This window comes from Chlorocebus sabaeus, chromosome 9 (assembly GCF_047675955.1).
Source record: "Chlorocebus sabaeus isolate Y175 chromosome 9, mChlSab1.0.hap1, whole genome shotgun sequence".
NCBI lineage: Eukaryota > Metazoa > Chordata > Mammalia > Primates > Cercopithecidae > Chlorocebus > Chlorocebus sabaeus.
Window position 1 is genome coordinate 67,793,534 of NC_132912.1, and position 13,860 is coordinate 67,807,393.

At 41.4% G+C, this 13,860-nt stretch overlaps 1 pseudogene; it reads right to left on the reverse strand.

Moving 5' to 3' along the window:
- Positions 1-13,117: 13,117 nt before the first annotated feature.
- Positions 13,118-13,476, reverse strand: LOC119627854 (ragulator complex protein LAMTOR5 pseudogene; annotated as a pseudogene).
- Between the last annotated feature and the right edge of the window lie 384 nt (positions 13,477-13,860).

Genomic DNA, 13,860 nt, shown 5'->3' on the forward strand with positions numbered 1-13,860 from the left:
CTTCATACGTGACCCCCCCTTCAAAATTTGAATCCTGCCTGCCCTTTCCAGTCTCATTCCTTGCTACCATCTGCAATGTGGTATTCTAGTTACAAAGAAAATTAAACCACTTGTCATTTTCCAACATACTTTTTGGATATTTTGTAACTCCTTTCCTCTTCCTAAATGTCCTTTCCTTTTCCACTTTCTGGCAAAGTATTTTTCATCTGTCCAAGCTCAGGTCAAACATTACCTCCAATAAACCTTTCCCAGTTCCCAAAATGAGTTAGTCATTCCCTCCTCTGTACTCCCATAGCCTTCTCACAAACACCTATCATAAACATTTTATATTTGTGCAGTGATTGTTTCAGAGTTTATTTCTCACAGAACTTGTTCTACTCATCATTGAATCCACCCTTTCTCTACCCACCTCTTACCCCTCAGTATATAGTAGGATGCCTGGAACACAGTAACAGGCAGCTAACATCTATTGAGCACTCAGGCACTTAATAAATATTTGTTGAATAAATGAAGGCAACACATGAGAGATTTGAGAAAGTCTAAGGGTTCCTACCCTTAGAATTTCCTGAAATCCTAATTATAGGGGTTTATATAAAACATTCTTGCAAGCATGGGTGTGCATCTCCTTTATTGTGTTTAATGACAAGAAAGGCATACAAACTTCAGACAGGCAAGGATATAACTACACAGACCTGTCTACAAGGCATTCTGAAACTGACTACAATGTAGTCACCAGAAAGTGGGAACTTTTAAGTCTTTGGGTTTTGTTTGTTTGTTTGTTTTTAAGATGGAGTTTCCCTCTTGTCGCCCAGGCTGGAGTGCAATGGCATGATCTCGGCTCACCGCAATCTCCACTTTCTGGGTTCAAGCGATTCTTCCTGCCTCAGTCTCCCCAGTAGCTGGGATTACAGGCATGTGCCCCCACACCCAGCTAATTTTGTACTTTTAGTTGAGATGGGGTTTCTCCATGTTGGTCAGGCTGGTCTCAAACTCCCGACCTCAGGTGATCCACCCGCCTTGGCCTCCCAAAGTGCTGGGATTACAGGCATGAGTCACCGTGCCTGGCCTGTCTTTGTTTACCATTGTATCCTCAGTACTTGGTACATAGTAAGTGCTTGCATTAGTCAGGGTACCAACACGAGACAGATGACACACTCAAAATAGGATAATTTGAGGAGAGACCATTTAAAAAGGTATAGGTGGGGTGGAGACGTACCACAAATTATAGCAAAGTAACCTGGGACTTGTAATAGTAAAAAGCTGTTACCACCACCCTAGGTCTAAAGGGAGAGGTTATGTAGAGTGGGCTGCCCTGCCTTGAGAAGAACAATGACCATCAGTCAGATACTTGACTGCCAGGATAGACACTCCCATGAGGGTAACCTCAGTTCGAATTACAATGTTCAAAAAGATATAAGAAAACTCAGGCTTAAATGACTGACTTTATAATGTATAAGGAATCTAATCTAGCATGGGGATCAAGCAGCAGCAGTCTCTGAGCAAAGGCTGACAAATGTGTAGTATACATGCCTCCATTTATCCCTTCCACATTCCCCAACCTGGCCTCTAAGGCAGATTTTTTTTTTTTTTTTTTTTTTTTTTTTTTTTTTTTTTTGAGACAGGGTCTTGCTTTGCTCCCCGGGATGGAGTGCAGTGCCATAGTCATGGCTCACTGCAGACTTGAACTCCTGGGCTCAAGCAATTCTCCTGCCTCAGCCTCCTGAGTAGCTGAGACTAAGGGTGTGTACTACCATGCCTGGCTAATTTTTAATTTTCTTGTAGAGATGGGGTCTCACTAGGCATAGGAATCATGTCTTTTTTACTAATCAGCTGATGGTACGGCTGAGCAGATGCTAATACAGCCCAGGCTGGTCTTGAACTCTTGGGCTCAAGTAATATACCTGCCTTGGCCTCCCGAAGTTCTGGGATCACAGATGTGAGCCACCACGCCCCACCTCCCCAAGGCAGACTTAAAAAAAAAAAAATCGAATAGGGTCCTCTTTCCTAGTTCACCCAGAAAAGTCCTTACAATACTTCTCAAAACAGTGCTTCAACCAGTGACTACAAGTAAACTACTGTTACCTGGTATAAAATCTATTTGCCAAACTGGTTCTAATCAAATAAGGATACTAATAGGGTTGCTAGGATCCTTCCAGTTTGAAGTAGGCCCCTAGGATCACAGCTGGGGATACAAAGTTTGGGTTAGGTCCCATGGAGAAGGAACTGCCAAGTGCTAGATCGAGTGGATTTGTTTTAGACCCAAACAGCCAGGCTAGGGTTCAAGTTAGGATTCTGGGTCCAAGAAAGAAAATAAAAATGCAAATTAGCAATCAAAGTAAAAATTGTACAGAATTTACCAGTAAATTCTACAGTAATTTACCAGTAAAAATTCTGGTTAAAAAAAAAAAAAGAGAATTGAAGGAAAGGCATATAGGAGGCATATTGGATATGTTTAACAGAGCAAGATTGACTTCAGGCTTGTGCTGATGGAAATGATGTTTCTCATATACTATTAGACATGGTGTGGATTGCCTCAGAAATTTGGGGACTGAATTTACAAGTCAGATCTTACGTACCTGCAGCTAAGCAGAGCAAGACAGAAAAAGGAGTCATAAGCTGCTTTTCTTTTTTTTTCTCCCGTTTATTTTGACTTTCTAAATTAAGCCAAAAGGTTTTGCTGTGTATACTTAACTAAGATAATCATACATGATCATAATAACTACATTTACTCAGTATCTACTATGTATTATACTTTAGGTTTGTTCTCATTAATCTACATAATATCTCTATAAGGTAGTTATAATTATACTTTACAGATGAGGAAATAGAAGTTTAGAATAATAAAGCAGGTAAGTTGTAGCTCTAGGGTTTCAAGCCAAGCTTATTTGGCTCTAAAAGCTGTATTATTTCTTTTTTTTCTTTTTTTTTTTTTTTTGAGACTGAGTCTCACTCTGTCACCCAGGCTGGAGTGCAGTGGTGCGATCTGGGCTCACTGCAACCTCTGCCTTCTGGGTTCAAGCGATTCTCCTGCCTCAGCCTCCCAAATAGCTGGGACTACAGGCGCATGCCACCATGCCCAGCTAATTTTTTTTTTTTTTTTTTTTTTAGACAGCGTCTCACTCTGTTGCCTAGGCTGGAGTGCAATGGCATGATCTCGGCTCACCGCAATCTCTGCCACCTGGATTCAAGCAGTTCTCCTGCCTCAGCCTCCTGAGTAAGCTGGGATTATGGGCATGCACCACCACACCCAGCTAACTTTTGTATTTTTAGTAGAGAGGGGATTTCACCATGTTGGTCAGGCTGGTCTTGAACTCCTGACCTTGTGATCCACCTACCTTGGCCTCCCAAAGTGCTGGGATTACAGGCGTGAGCCACTGCATCAGGCCTAGTTTTTGTATTTTTCATAGAGATGGAGTTTTGCCATGTTGGCCAGGCTGGTCTCAAACTCCTGACCTCAAGTGATCTGCCCACCTCGGCCTCCCAAAGTGTTAGGACTACAGGTGTGAACCACTGAAATCTGTATTATTTCTGAAACATTAACTACCTATGCTATCCTGTTGAGATCATGATTTCATCCAAACTCAAGTTTTGGATTCTTCAGAGTCCTCATACATGATGACAACAAGCAACCTTAAGCAGTACTACCTTACTGCCTTACTGGGATTACAGGTGTGAGCCACCGTGCCTGGCCTGAAACACTGTGTGTGTGTTTTTTTTTTTTTTTGAGACGGAGTCTTGGTCTGTCACCAGGCTGGAGTGCAATGGCGTGACCTCAGCTCACTGCAACCTCTGCTTCCCAGGTTCAAGCGATTCTCCTGCCTCAGCCTCTCGAGTAGCTGGGACTACAGGCACACACCACCACCCAGGGGTTAAGTTTTGCTTTTTTGTTTGTTTGTTTTTGTTTTTGTTTTTGCTAGAGACAGGGTTTCACCATGTTGCCCAGGTGGTCTTGAACTCCAGGGCTCAAGCAATCCACCTACCTAGGCCTCCAAAATGCTGGGATTACAGGTATGAGCCACCATGCCTAGCAAGCTGTGAGATTTAAAAAAAAGAAAAAAAAAAAGATTAAAAACATATAGCTGGGCACGGTGTCACACACCCGCAGTCCCAGCTATTCAGGTGGCTGAGGCGGGAGGATCTTGAGCCCCATGAGTTCAAGGCTGTAGTGCACTGTGACCATGCCTGAGAATAGTCTGAGCTGGTACCCCAGCCTCAGCAACACAGTGAGATCTTGTCTCTTAAAAAAGGGGGGATGAGGCTGGGCATGTGAGGCTGGCTCACGTCTGTAATCCCAGCACTTTGGGAGGCCAAAGTGGGTGGATCACCTGAGGTCAGGAGTTCGAGACCAGCCTGGCCAACATGTAGAAACCCCGTCTCTAGTAAAAATACAAAAATTAGCTGGGTGTGGTGGCGGGTGCCTATAATCCCAGCTACTTAGGAGGCTAAGGCAGGAGAATCGCTTGAATCCAGGAGGCAGAGGTTGCAGTGAGTCTAGATCGCGCCATTGCTTTCTTGCCTAGGCAACAAGAGCAAAACTCTGTCTCAAGAAAAAGGGGGATGGTCCAAAGATAGTGAGTTATCTCAACTGATTGTTCACGTCAGTTATAGATCAAACTCCTTGTTCTGCCCTTTCATCTCTTCTCACTACTGCCCTTGACTAGTCCAAAAAAAAAAAAGGATATAACTCAGGGTCCTAACAAGAAACAAATGGCATATGCAAACTAGGATAAATTGAGGAGGGTTTATCTACAAAGGAACTAACTACAAATGTGTGGGCAGGGTGTAGGAAAACCACAAAGATAGTGGAGGAAGGTGGTCTAGGCATTCCTAGACTTTTAGGGAGGAGGCAAGGGAGTGGTTGGAAGGGGAACGCTATGTAGAGTGAGTTATCTTGAGAGGAGCAATGGCCTTCGGTTGAAGGATACAGCTGCTTAACATGACCTTCCAGGGAGTGAGCCAGGAGAATAAATATACTGACCTCATTCCATTGATATAATTCATACAGACTAGGCTTCCAGGAAAGCAAGCACTGTAGAAAAGGGCAAAGAGTGGATCTCTAGGGGTAGACTGAAGATATTCTGGGCATGGCAAAATAAAAAGAAATAAAACAATGAGTAGAAGGAGGACAGTAGACATGTGGAGAGGAAAAAGATGCTTTGCAAGAGAAAGAGAACATGCTGCCTACAACAGAGATTGAAAGAGTAGCTCATATGTAGAGTTGCCTCAGATCCTGATGACTTTCCAGTCTGAGATCCTGTTCCAGCTATGGTCTCAGTGTAGCTTTACAATAGACCCTCTGCTTTTAAAATAGTCTCTGAGTAATTCTGTTTCTTGCAACTCTAAAAGCCTAATAAAATGCTGGGTACAATGAGAATAATTTATTCCTCTTAAAAATCCTGCAAACAAGGCTGGGTGTGGTGGCTGACACCTGTAGCCCCAGCACTTTGGGAGGCCAAGACAGGTGGATCGCCTTAGGTCAGGAGTACAAAACCAGCCTGGCCAACAGGGTGAAACCTCATCTCTATTTAAAAAAAAAAAAAAAAAAAAAATTCTGCAAACAAAGACATTTGAGACAGGTAAGCCTCTTACTGAGAAAGAATTATAACACTCCCCACAGCTTTTTGTAAAGTGTCCAAATATAAAAATAAAGGTGCCAGTGTCATGAAAACCACCTACTGCCAAAATTCCAAAATTATAAAACTGACCTAATTAAATGGGCTCTCTTGGATTATGGAAAACACAGGTCACTCTTTGAAGAAATCACAGACTATTCTACAGGAAATTAAGATGACAATGCATTTTTTTCTTTAATTGCCTTCTCCTCCCACCCCCCAGCTTTATTGATTTATTGACATACATATTTAATGTATGTGTACATTTTGATCAGTTTTGACATATGTATCCATCACTACAATCAAAATAACATTTCCATCTGCTATAAAAGTTTATTCTTACCTTTGTAATCCCTGCCTCTGTCTACTCACATCCCCAGGCAACCACTAATTCACTTTTATCACTAGAGATTAGTTTAAATTTTCTAGAATTTTATATAAATGGATCAAACAGTATATACTCTTTTTTCTTTTCTTTTCTTTTTTTTTTTTTAGATGGAGTCTCGCTCTGTCACCCAGGCTGGAGTGCAGTGGCATGATCTGGGCTCACTGCAACCTCCGCCTTCTGGGTTCAAGCAATTCTCTTGCCTCAGCCTCCCAAGTAGCTGGGATTACAGATGTGCACCACCACACCTGGCTAATTTTTGTATTTTTCGTAGAGACAGGGTTTCTACATGTTGGTCAGGCTGGTCTCAAACCCCTGACCTAAGGTCATCTGCCCGCCTTGGCCTCCCAAAGCATTGGGATTACAGGCGTGAGCCACTGCACCTAGGCAAAGTATATATTCTTTTTTGCCTGTTTTCCACTCAGCATAATTTTTCTGAGATTAATCTATGATGTTGTGTATATACATAGTTCTCTTTTTTATTGTTGAGTACTATTCCTTGAACGAATTATCTCAGTTTGTTTGTTCATTCATATTTAATGGACTTTTGGGTTGTTTCTAGTTTTGTCTATTACTCAACTGTCAATTTTAAGGTAGGAAAAATATTCTTCTGGATGGCCAAAAGATGTTAGGAGTTGCTTCAGTACATAGAAATTCAAAGTACTACAGCTGGACTCAGAAGATCTGCACTGGCGTCATTTACTTGCTGTGGGACTGGGGCCAAAAACTGTAAACTTGTTCAGCCCAGACTCATCTGAGTATTATTAATCAAGTATTATTGATCAAGAAGATCAATAATAATCAGTATTATTCATCAAGAAGATTAATAATACTTGCCTCCTAAAATTGTTGAGATGATTAAATAAGACAATTCATACATTTAACCTTTTATTCGAATGTTAGCTATTACCACTATGGAAGTAGAGGGGATAGAATAGGGAAGTTAGGAAAGAGCCTGTCTTAGGCAACTTGGGCCGCGATAACAAAATACCGTTGACTGGGTGGCTTAAACAACAGAAAAGTATTTCTCACAGCTTTGGAGGCAAGTTCAAGAACAGAGTACAAACATGGTCAGGTTTTAGTGAGGGCTGTCTTCCTGGTTTGCAGATGGATGCCTTCTCACTGTATCCTCACATGGCAGGAAGAGGGATTTGCAGCCTTGCTTTCTGGTGTTTCTTTTCCTCTTCCTCCTCCTCCTCCCTCCCTTCCCTCCCCCGATTCTCCTGCCATCCTCCTCTTCCTCTTCCTTCTTATTTTATTTTATTTTTATTTATTTATTTTTGTTGAGATAGAGTCTCACTCTTGCTCAGCCTGGAGTGCAGTGGCATGATCTTGGCTCACTGCAACCTCTGCCTCCCCGGTTCAAGCAATTCTCCTGCCTCAGCCTCCCGAGTAGCTGGAATTACAGGTGTGCACCACCGTGCCTGGCTAATTTTTGTATTTTTACTTGAGACAGGATTTCACCATGTTGGCCAGGCTGGTCTTGAACTCCTGACCTTAGGCGATTCACCAGCCTTGGCTTCCCAAAGTGCTGGGATTACAGGTGTGTACCACTGTGCCCGGCCCTTCTTCTTTTTTTTTTTTTTTGAGACAGGGTCTCATTCTGTAACCAAGGATGGAATGCAGTGGTGCCATCACAGCTCACTGCAACCTTGACCTCTTGGGCTCAAGCAATCCTGCTTCAGCCTCCCAGGTAGCTGGGACTACAGGAATGCACCACCATGCCTGGCTAAGTTTTGTATTTTTTATAGAGACAGGGTCTCATCGTGTTGCCCAGGCTGGTCTCAAACTCCCGAACTCAAGCAATCATCTTGCCTTGGTCTCCCAAAATGCTGGGATTACTGGCATAAGCCACCATACCGGGCCTGGTATCTAGTCTAATTTTTTTTTTTTTTAATTTTTTTTGTTTGTTTTTAGACCGAATCTTGCTCCGTCGCCCAGGCTGGAGTGCAGTGGCAAGATCTCGGCTCACTGCAACCTCTGTCTCGTGGGTTCAAGCGATTCTCCTGCCTCAGCCTCCTGAATAGCTGGGACTATAGGGGCATGCCACCATGCCCAGCTAATTTTTTTGTATTTTTAGTGGAGATGGTGTTTCACTATGTTGGCCAGGATGCTCTTGATCTCTTGACCTCGTGATCTGCCTGCCTCAGCCACCCAAAGTGCTGGGATTACAAGCATGAGCCACCGCGCCCAGCCATTTTTTTTTTTTTTTTTAGATGGAGTCTCACTCTGTTGCCCTGACTGGAGTGCAGTGGTGTGATCTCAGCTCACTACAATCTCTGCCTCACAGGTTCAAGTGATTCTCATGCCTCAGTCTCCCGAGTAGCTGGGACTACAGGAATGTGCCACCATGCCTTGCTAATTTTTGTATTTTTAGTAAAGATGGGGTTTCACCACATTGGCCAGGCTGGTCTTGAACTCCTGACCTCATGATCTGCCCACCTCAGCCTCCCAAAGTGCTGGGATTACAGGCATGAGCCACTGTGCCCAGCTCCAGTGTCTCTTCTTATGACGGCACAAACCCCATCATGAGGGCCCCACCCTCAAGGCCTCACCTAAATCTCATTACCTCCCAAAAGCCTCACCTCCACATACCATCTCACTGGGGGTTAGGGCTTCAACATATGGATGGTGGGTGGGGGGAAGGATCCAATCCATAGCTGAACTCTTTTAATTTGTCTAGGTCTCCTTACGGGCCTCTATAATGAGGCCCAAAAGACATTGTCAAATATCATGGCTATGAACAAAAAGATAAAAATATGTTAGTCAATGTCTCTTTATTTTGAGGGCAAGGTCCATTTCTTTTTCTCTCCTTTCACATTGTTTAATATATTATTCTTTTTTTTTTTTTTTTTTGAGACGGAGTCTTGCTCTGTCACCCAGGCTGGAGTGCAGTGGCCGGATCTCAGTTCACTGCAAGCTCCGCCTCCCGGGTTTATGCCATTCTCCTGCCTCAGCCTCCCGAGTAGCTGGGACTACAGGCGCCCGCCACTGCGCCCGGCTAGTTTTTTTGTATTTTTTAGTAGAGATGGGGTTTCACCATGTTAGCCAGGATGGTCTCGATCTCCTGACCTCGTGAAATATGTTATTCTTATATCAGGAACCCTATGAATATTTGTTAAGGTAATAATAAGTACTTGTATAGTACTCTATAGGTTACAATGTATTTTCAGATACCTTATCTCATTCTGATCCACAAAGTTCCCCAAGGAACTAGAGATAGCTGATAATATTAGCCTCATTATCACATGGGGGAAACTAAGGCTCACAGAGGTTAAAAACTGAGAGAATAACCCAGCTCTTCAAATGCCAGCTCAGTCTCCTACTTTCACACCCTGCCTACTGTTATTCTTGACGGGATTCAAGTGAATGCTTTAGCCTCCAGTTAATACTAATATATAGCATCTTTGCAGGATAAAAGACCAAATTTTATTCTTAGAAAACTAACAGTTTGTGGCACTTTGATACTTACACTGCAATACATGCTTTTATTTTTAATTACTTTTTTTTTTTTTTTTTTTTTTTGAGACAGGGTCTTGTTCTGTTGCCCAGGCTGGAACACAGTGACATAATCATAGTTTACTGCAGCCTGAAACTCCAGTCCTCAAGTGATCCTCTTACCTCGACCTCCCAGAGTGCTGAGACTACAAGCATGAGCTGCCATGCCCGGCCAATATATGCTTTTACAGAAAACCACAAGAAATCTGAATTTTTCAGGATATAGTATTAGGACAGTAATTATTTGCAAAAATGAAATATCTAGCCAGGCGTGGTGGCTTACGCCTGTAATCTCAGCACTTTGGGAGACCAAGGTGGGCAGATCATGAGGTCAGGAGTTCAAGACCAGCCTGGCCAGCATAGTGAAACCCCGTCTCTACTAAAATTCAAAAATTAGCCAGCTGTGATGGCACATGCCTGTAATCCCAGTTACTCAGGAGGCTGAGGCAGGAGAATTGCTTGAACCTTGGAGGCAGAGGCTGCAGTGAGCCAAGACTGTGCCATTGCACTCCAGCCTGGGCAACAGAGTGAGACTCCTCAAAAAAAAAAAAAAAGAAAAAAAGAAACAAAGAAATAGATACAACTTTTACTTTCCTTCCTCCAAAATGCAATTCTGAGCAAAAAAATTAAATGTACTACAAATACTCTATACTAGTTACAAATAATTTGTTACATATTATTTCTGATTTAATCAGCACACTAAATATCACCAGTGGATTAATTATTTCCCACTTTTCTCTTTTTCTAATCTTACTTAAAACGGTTTTTGGACCTACTGTAAATGTGTAATGATAAACAGTACATAGTATACCTATTTTGCATTTTTATTGGTGTAGAAAGCTCTGGTTTTTTTTTTTTTTGTTTTCTTTGTTTTCATTTTCTTTTGGGGTAATCTTCCCTTCCTTTGCTTCCTGCTGGAAGAGAAGACTTTTTTCTGTAGATAAAAGAATAAGAAATAGCTGGTGACTCTTCTAGGATAATCACTCTTATTACAATCGCTTGGTCTTAAATTAGATGTTATCTCATAGGATCTAAATTGGTACTTTTTATGGCTAGCGCATGACAAAGGGCTTAGCAAATGCTCCTGGATATGGGATAAGCTGCACTGTGTACTCTTCATAATTAAAGCTCTGGATATTATGATTACAAGTTCTGATTTTGAAAATATAAGAGCTATTTATTTATAAATAGGAACTTAATCTATCTGTATTATAATAATTCCAACTCCTTCTCTGATAAAAATGAATTGTTAAAGAAATCATTAGAAGGCCATAAAGATTTTGTTATTTTTCTATTTATTTTCATATAAATGAGATTTCATATTTCATGGAGTCTCATGAAATGGGACTTTATAACAAGATTTGTAATATTTTAGGTTTTTCTGAAAATCTAGAAATGGTATAAACCTAAATGTTAATTTTTGAGTAGTTCAATACTAAATATTTCATTAATTAAAGATTGCTAGGCTAGGTGCAGTGGCTCACGCCTGTAATCCCAGCACTTTGGGAGGCCGAGGCAGGTGGATCAACTGAGGTCAGGAGTTCGAGATCAGCCTGGCCAACATGGCTAAACCCTGTTTCTAATAAAAATACAAAAATTAGCCAGGCATGGTGGCGTGTGCCTATAATCCCAGCTACTGGAGGGGCTGAGGCAGGAGGATCGCTTGAACCTGGGAGGCAGAAGTTGCAGTGAGCCCAGATCCTGCCACTGCACTCCAGCTTGGGCAACAGAACAAGACTCCGTCTCAAAAAAAAAAAAAAAAAGAATGCGAATAGTATTCAACTCCATAGAATTACTGGTAGTATTTTAAATGCACTAAATAGTGCACCTGTCTTGTTCTACAGATTGATAACATTCCTGCGATAGTGTAGCCTGGTGACATTTAAAATGTATCAAGCTATAATTGGTAGATTAAGAGAGACCCAAGTATATAATTCATCTAATTAATTGATTAATTTGAGATGGGGTCTTGCTCTGTTGCCCAAGCTATAGTGCAGTAGCATGATCATGGCTCACTACAGCCTTAACCTCCCAGGCCCAAGTGATCTCACCTCAGCCTCCCAAGTAGCTTGGACCACAGGCGAACATCACCACACTGGCTAGTTTATTTTATTTATTTATTTATTTTGAGACAGAGTTTTGCTCTTTTTGCCCAGGCTGGAGTGCAATGGCACCATCTTGGCTCACTGCAACCTCCACCTCCTGGGTTCAAGTGATTCTCCTGACCTTGGCCTCCCAAGTATCTGGGATTACTGCCTAGTAGCTGGGATTACACGTGCCCACCATCATGCCAGGCTAATTTTGTATTTTTAGTAGAGACCTGGTTTCACCATGTTGGCCAGGCTGGTTTTGAACTCCTCATCTTAGGTGATTCTCCCACCTTGGCCTCCCAAAGTGCTGGGATTACAGGCATGAGCCACCGTGCCCAGCGCTATTTTTATTTTTTGTAGAAACAGGCTAAGTATATAATTTAAAGTTAACAAAGGTGACCACTAGAATAACAAAACAAGAAAAACTGAAGGGAAGAGGTGATAAGGAAAAGTGAGAAGTAATTTAAGAGTGCCAAGTGTCATATCTTTTACAAGTAGCTATCAACAATATTGTTGAAAGTTGATAAATTAAGAAATAGAGATACTTTATTTTTTACCTTGTAATATTATTTTGAAATGTTAGCCATATGCATATATTATTTTTATATTAAAACTTAAAAAATTAAAACATATCATAGTACTATAACATCTTAGCCTTATTGTTTTTAAATGAGATTTAGCTGGAGCAAGCGTTTTGAGCTCCAATTCTCCATCCTTTAACTGATTCAGGAGGCAGGAAGGCAGCTTCCCAGGGGAGATGGCTGTACTTTAATTGCTACTGAGAATAAAGCATTATCCAGGCTGTGGAGTTATATTCATTACTCCTCACTGGGAAACTAGAGCAAGTGGACTCATCATGTCTTATGCTGGTAAGCAGAGGAACAAATGGAGGTGATTTGCCAGCCCCTGGTCAAGTAGTCCTATTCTATTGGAAAATAAATATTTAATGCTCTTGTGAAGAAATAGGGCATGCAAGGGTTGGAATCTGTATGTGTATGTAGTTCGTATTGTAACTAAATCCTTTAGTATAGAAATAAACCAAGTTTTGAAGAGGCTAGAACCCTAGTAAAATATTTTGCACATAATAAGCACTTAGTAATTTTCTATTAAATTGAGAGGAATGCATAATAATACACAATGATACTGATACTAACCCAATGAATCCAAAATCATGTGAATTGAGAAGCCCGAAAATAAAAGGAGCAGAGGAGAAGCTACAAAACTAGCACCTAATGCTTGTTATTTCTTTTATTTATTTATTTTATTTTTTCCCTCCAAACAGATGTATTGAATATAGCAAAATTCTATATACAGAGTGACCTGGACCTGCTGCTTCAAAACATGATCCTTTCTTACTAATATCTTGATAGTCGGTCCACAGAGTGTTAAAAAGCAATTTAAATAAATAGAAAAGTGCCCAATACACATTAAATAAATGGCCTAACTACTGGAACTTTAGTAGTTGTATAAGGTAATTAACATAGGTAGGATTGGGTTCCTGTGATAGGCTGCTGAAGAACAGATACGAGATGTCAAGAGGCCATTTTGTGCACTGCCACTATGCCATCATGTTTCTGGATCATAATGTTCCCATTATCTGATTCTAGACATACCACAGGAATATCAGTGGGGTCAGAGGTTAGCTTAGCTGCTTGCTGGGGTAGAACAGATATCACTCCAGTATGCTCATCTGACAGGGTCCCATGGCAACCTAGATTAAGTCCTTATGAATCTGTGCACAGGACTCCAAATATGGAGGGAGTCTTCATTGTGTCTTCCAAGTGCTGCTCCAAGGTTACCTCCATCCCACCCACCGTCCACCCCAGCCCAGTTTTTTTATTTTTAATAAAACTTCATTCTGATATGGTCTGACCAGCATTCCGGCTATCCTGTAAAGACATTTCCCAAACGTCTGAAAGGGAGCTCAAGACTCAAGACTAGTGAAGTATGACAGATCCATAAGCTGTATCATAATACCATGTCCACCTTTGATCCTAGAGTTATTACTGTAACATCTTGTTGGTATGTGTTCTTACATGTAAATCTGAGGAGCCCATCATGATTAAACATCTCATACTTATGAATAAAGGGGTTGAGTTGAGGTGAGGATGCCCTACTACTTAATTGCCATCATTTGGGTTCCCCTATAAGCAAACCTGGAGACAAAGATTAGAGTGCAAGTAGGTTAACTGGGAGGTTAAGGAAATGAAGAAAGTAAGACAGGGAAAGGAAGGTAGTTAATAAAGGAGGCATTATCAACGCAGCTTCTGAGGTA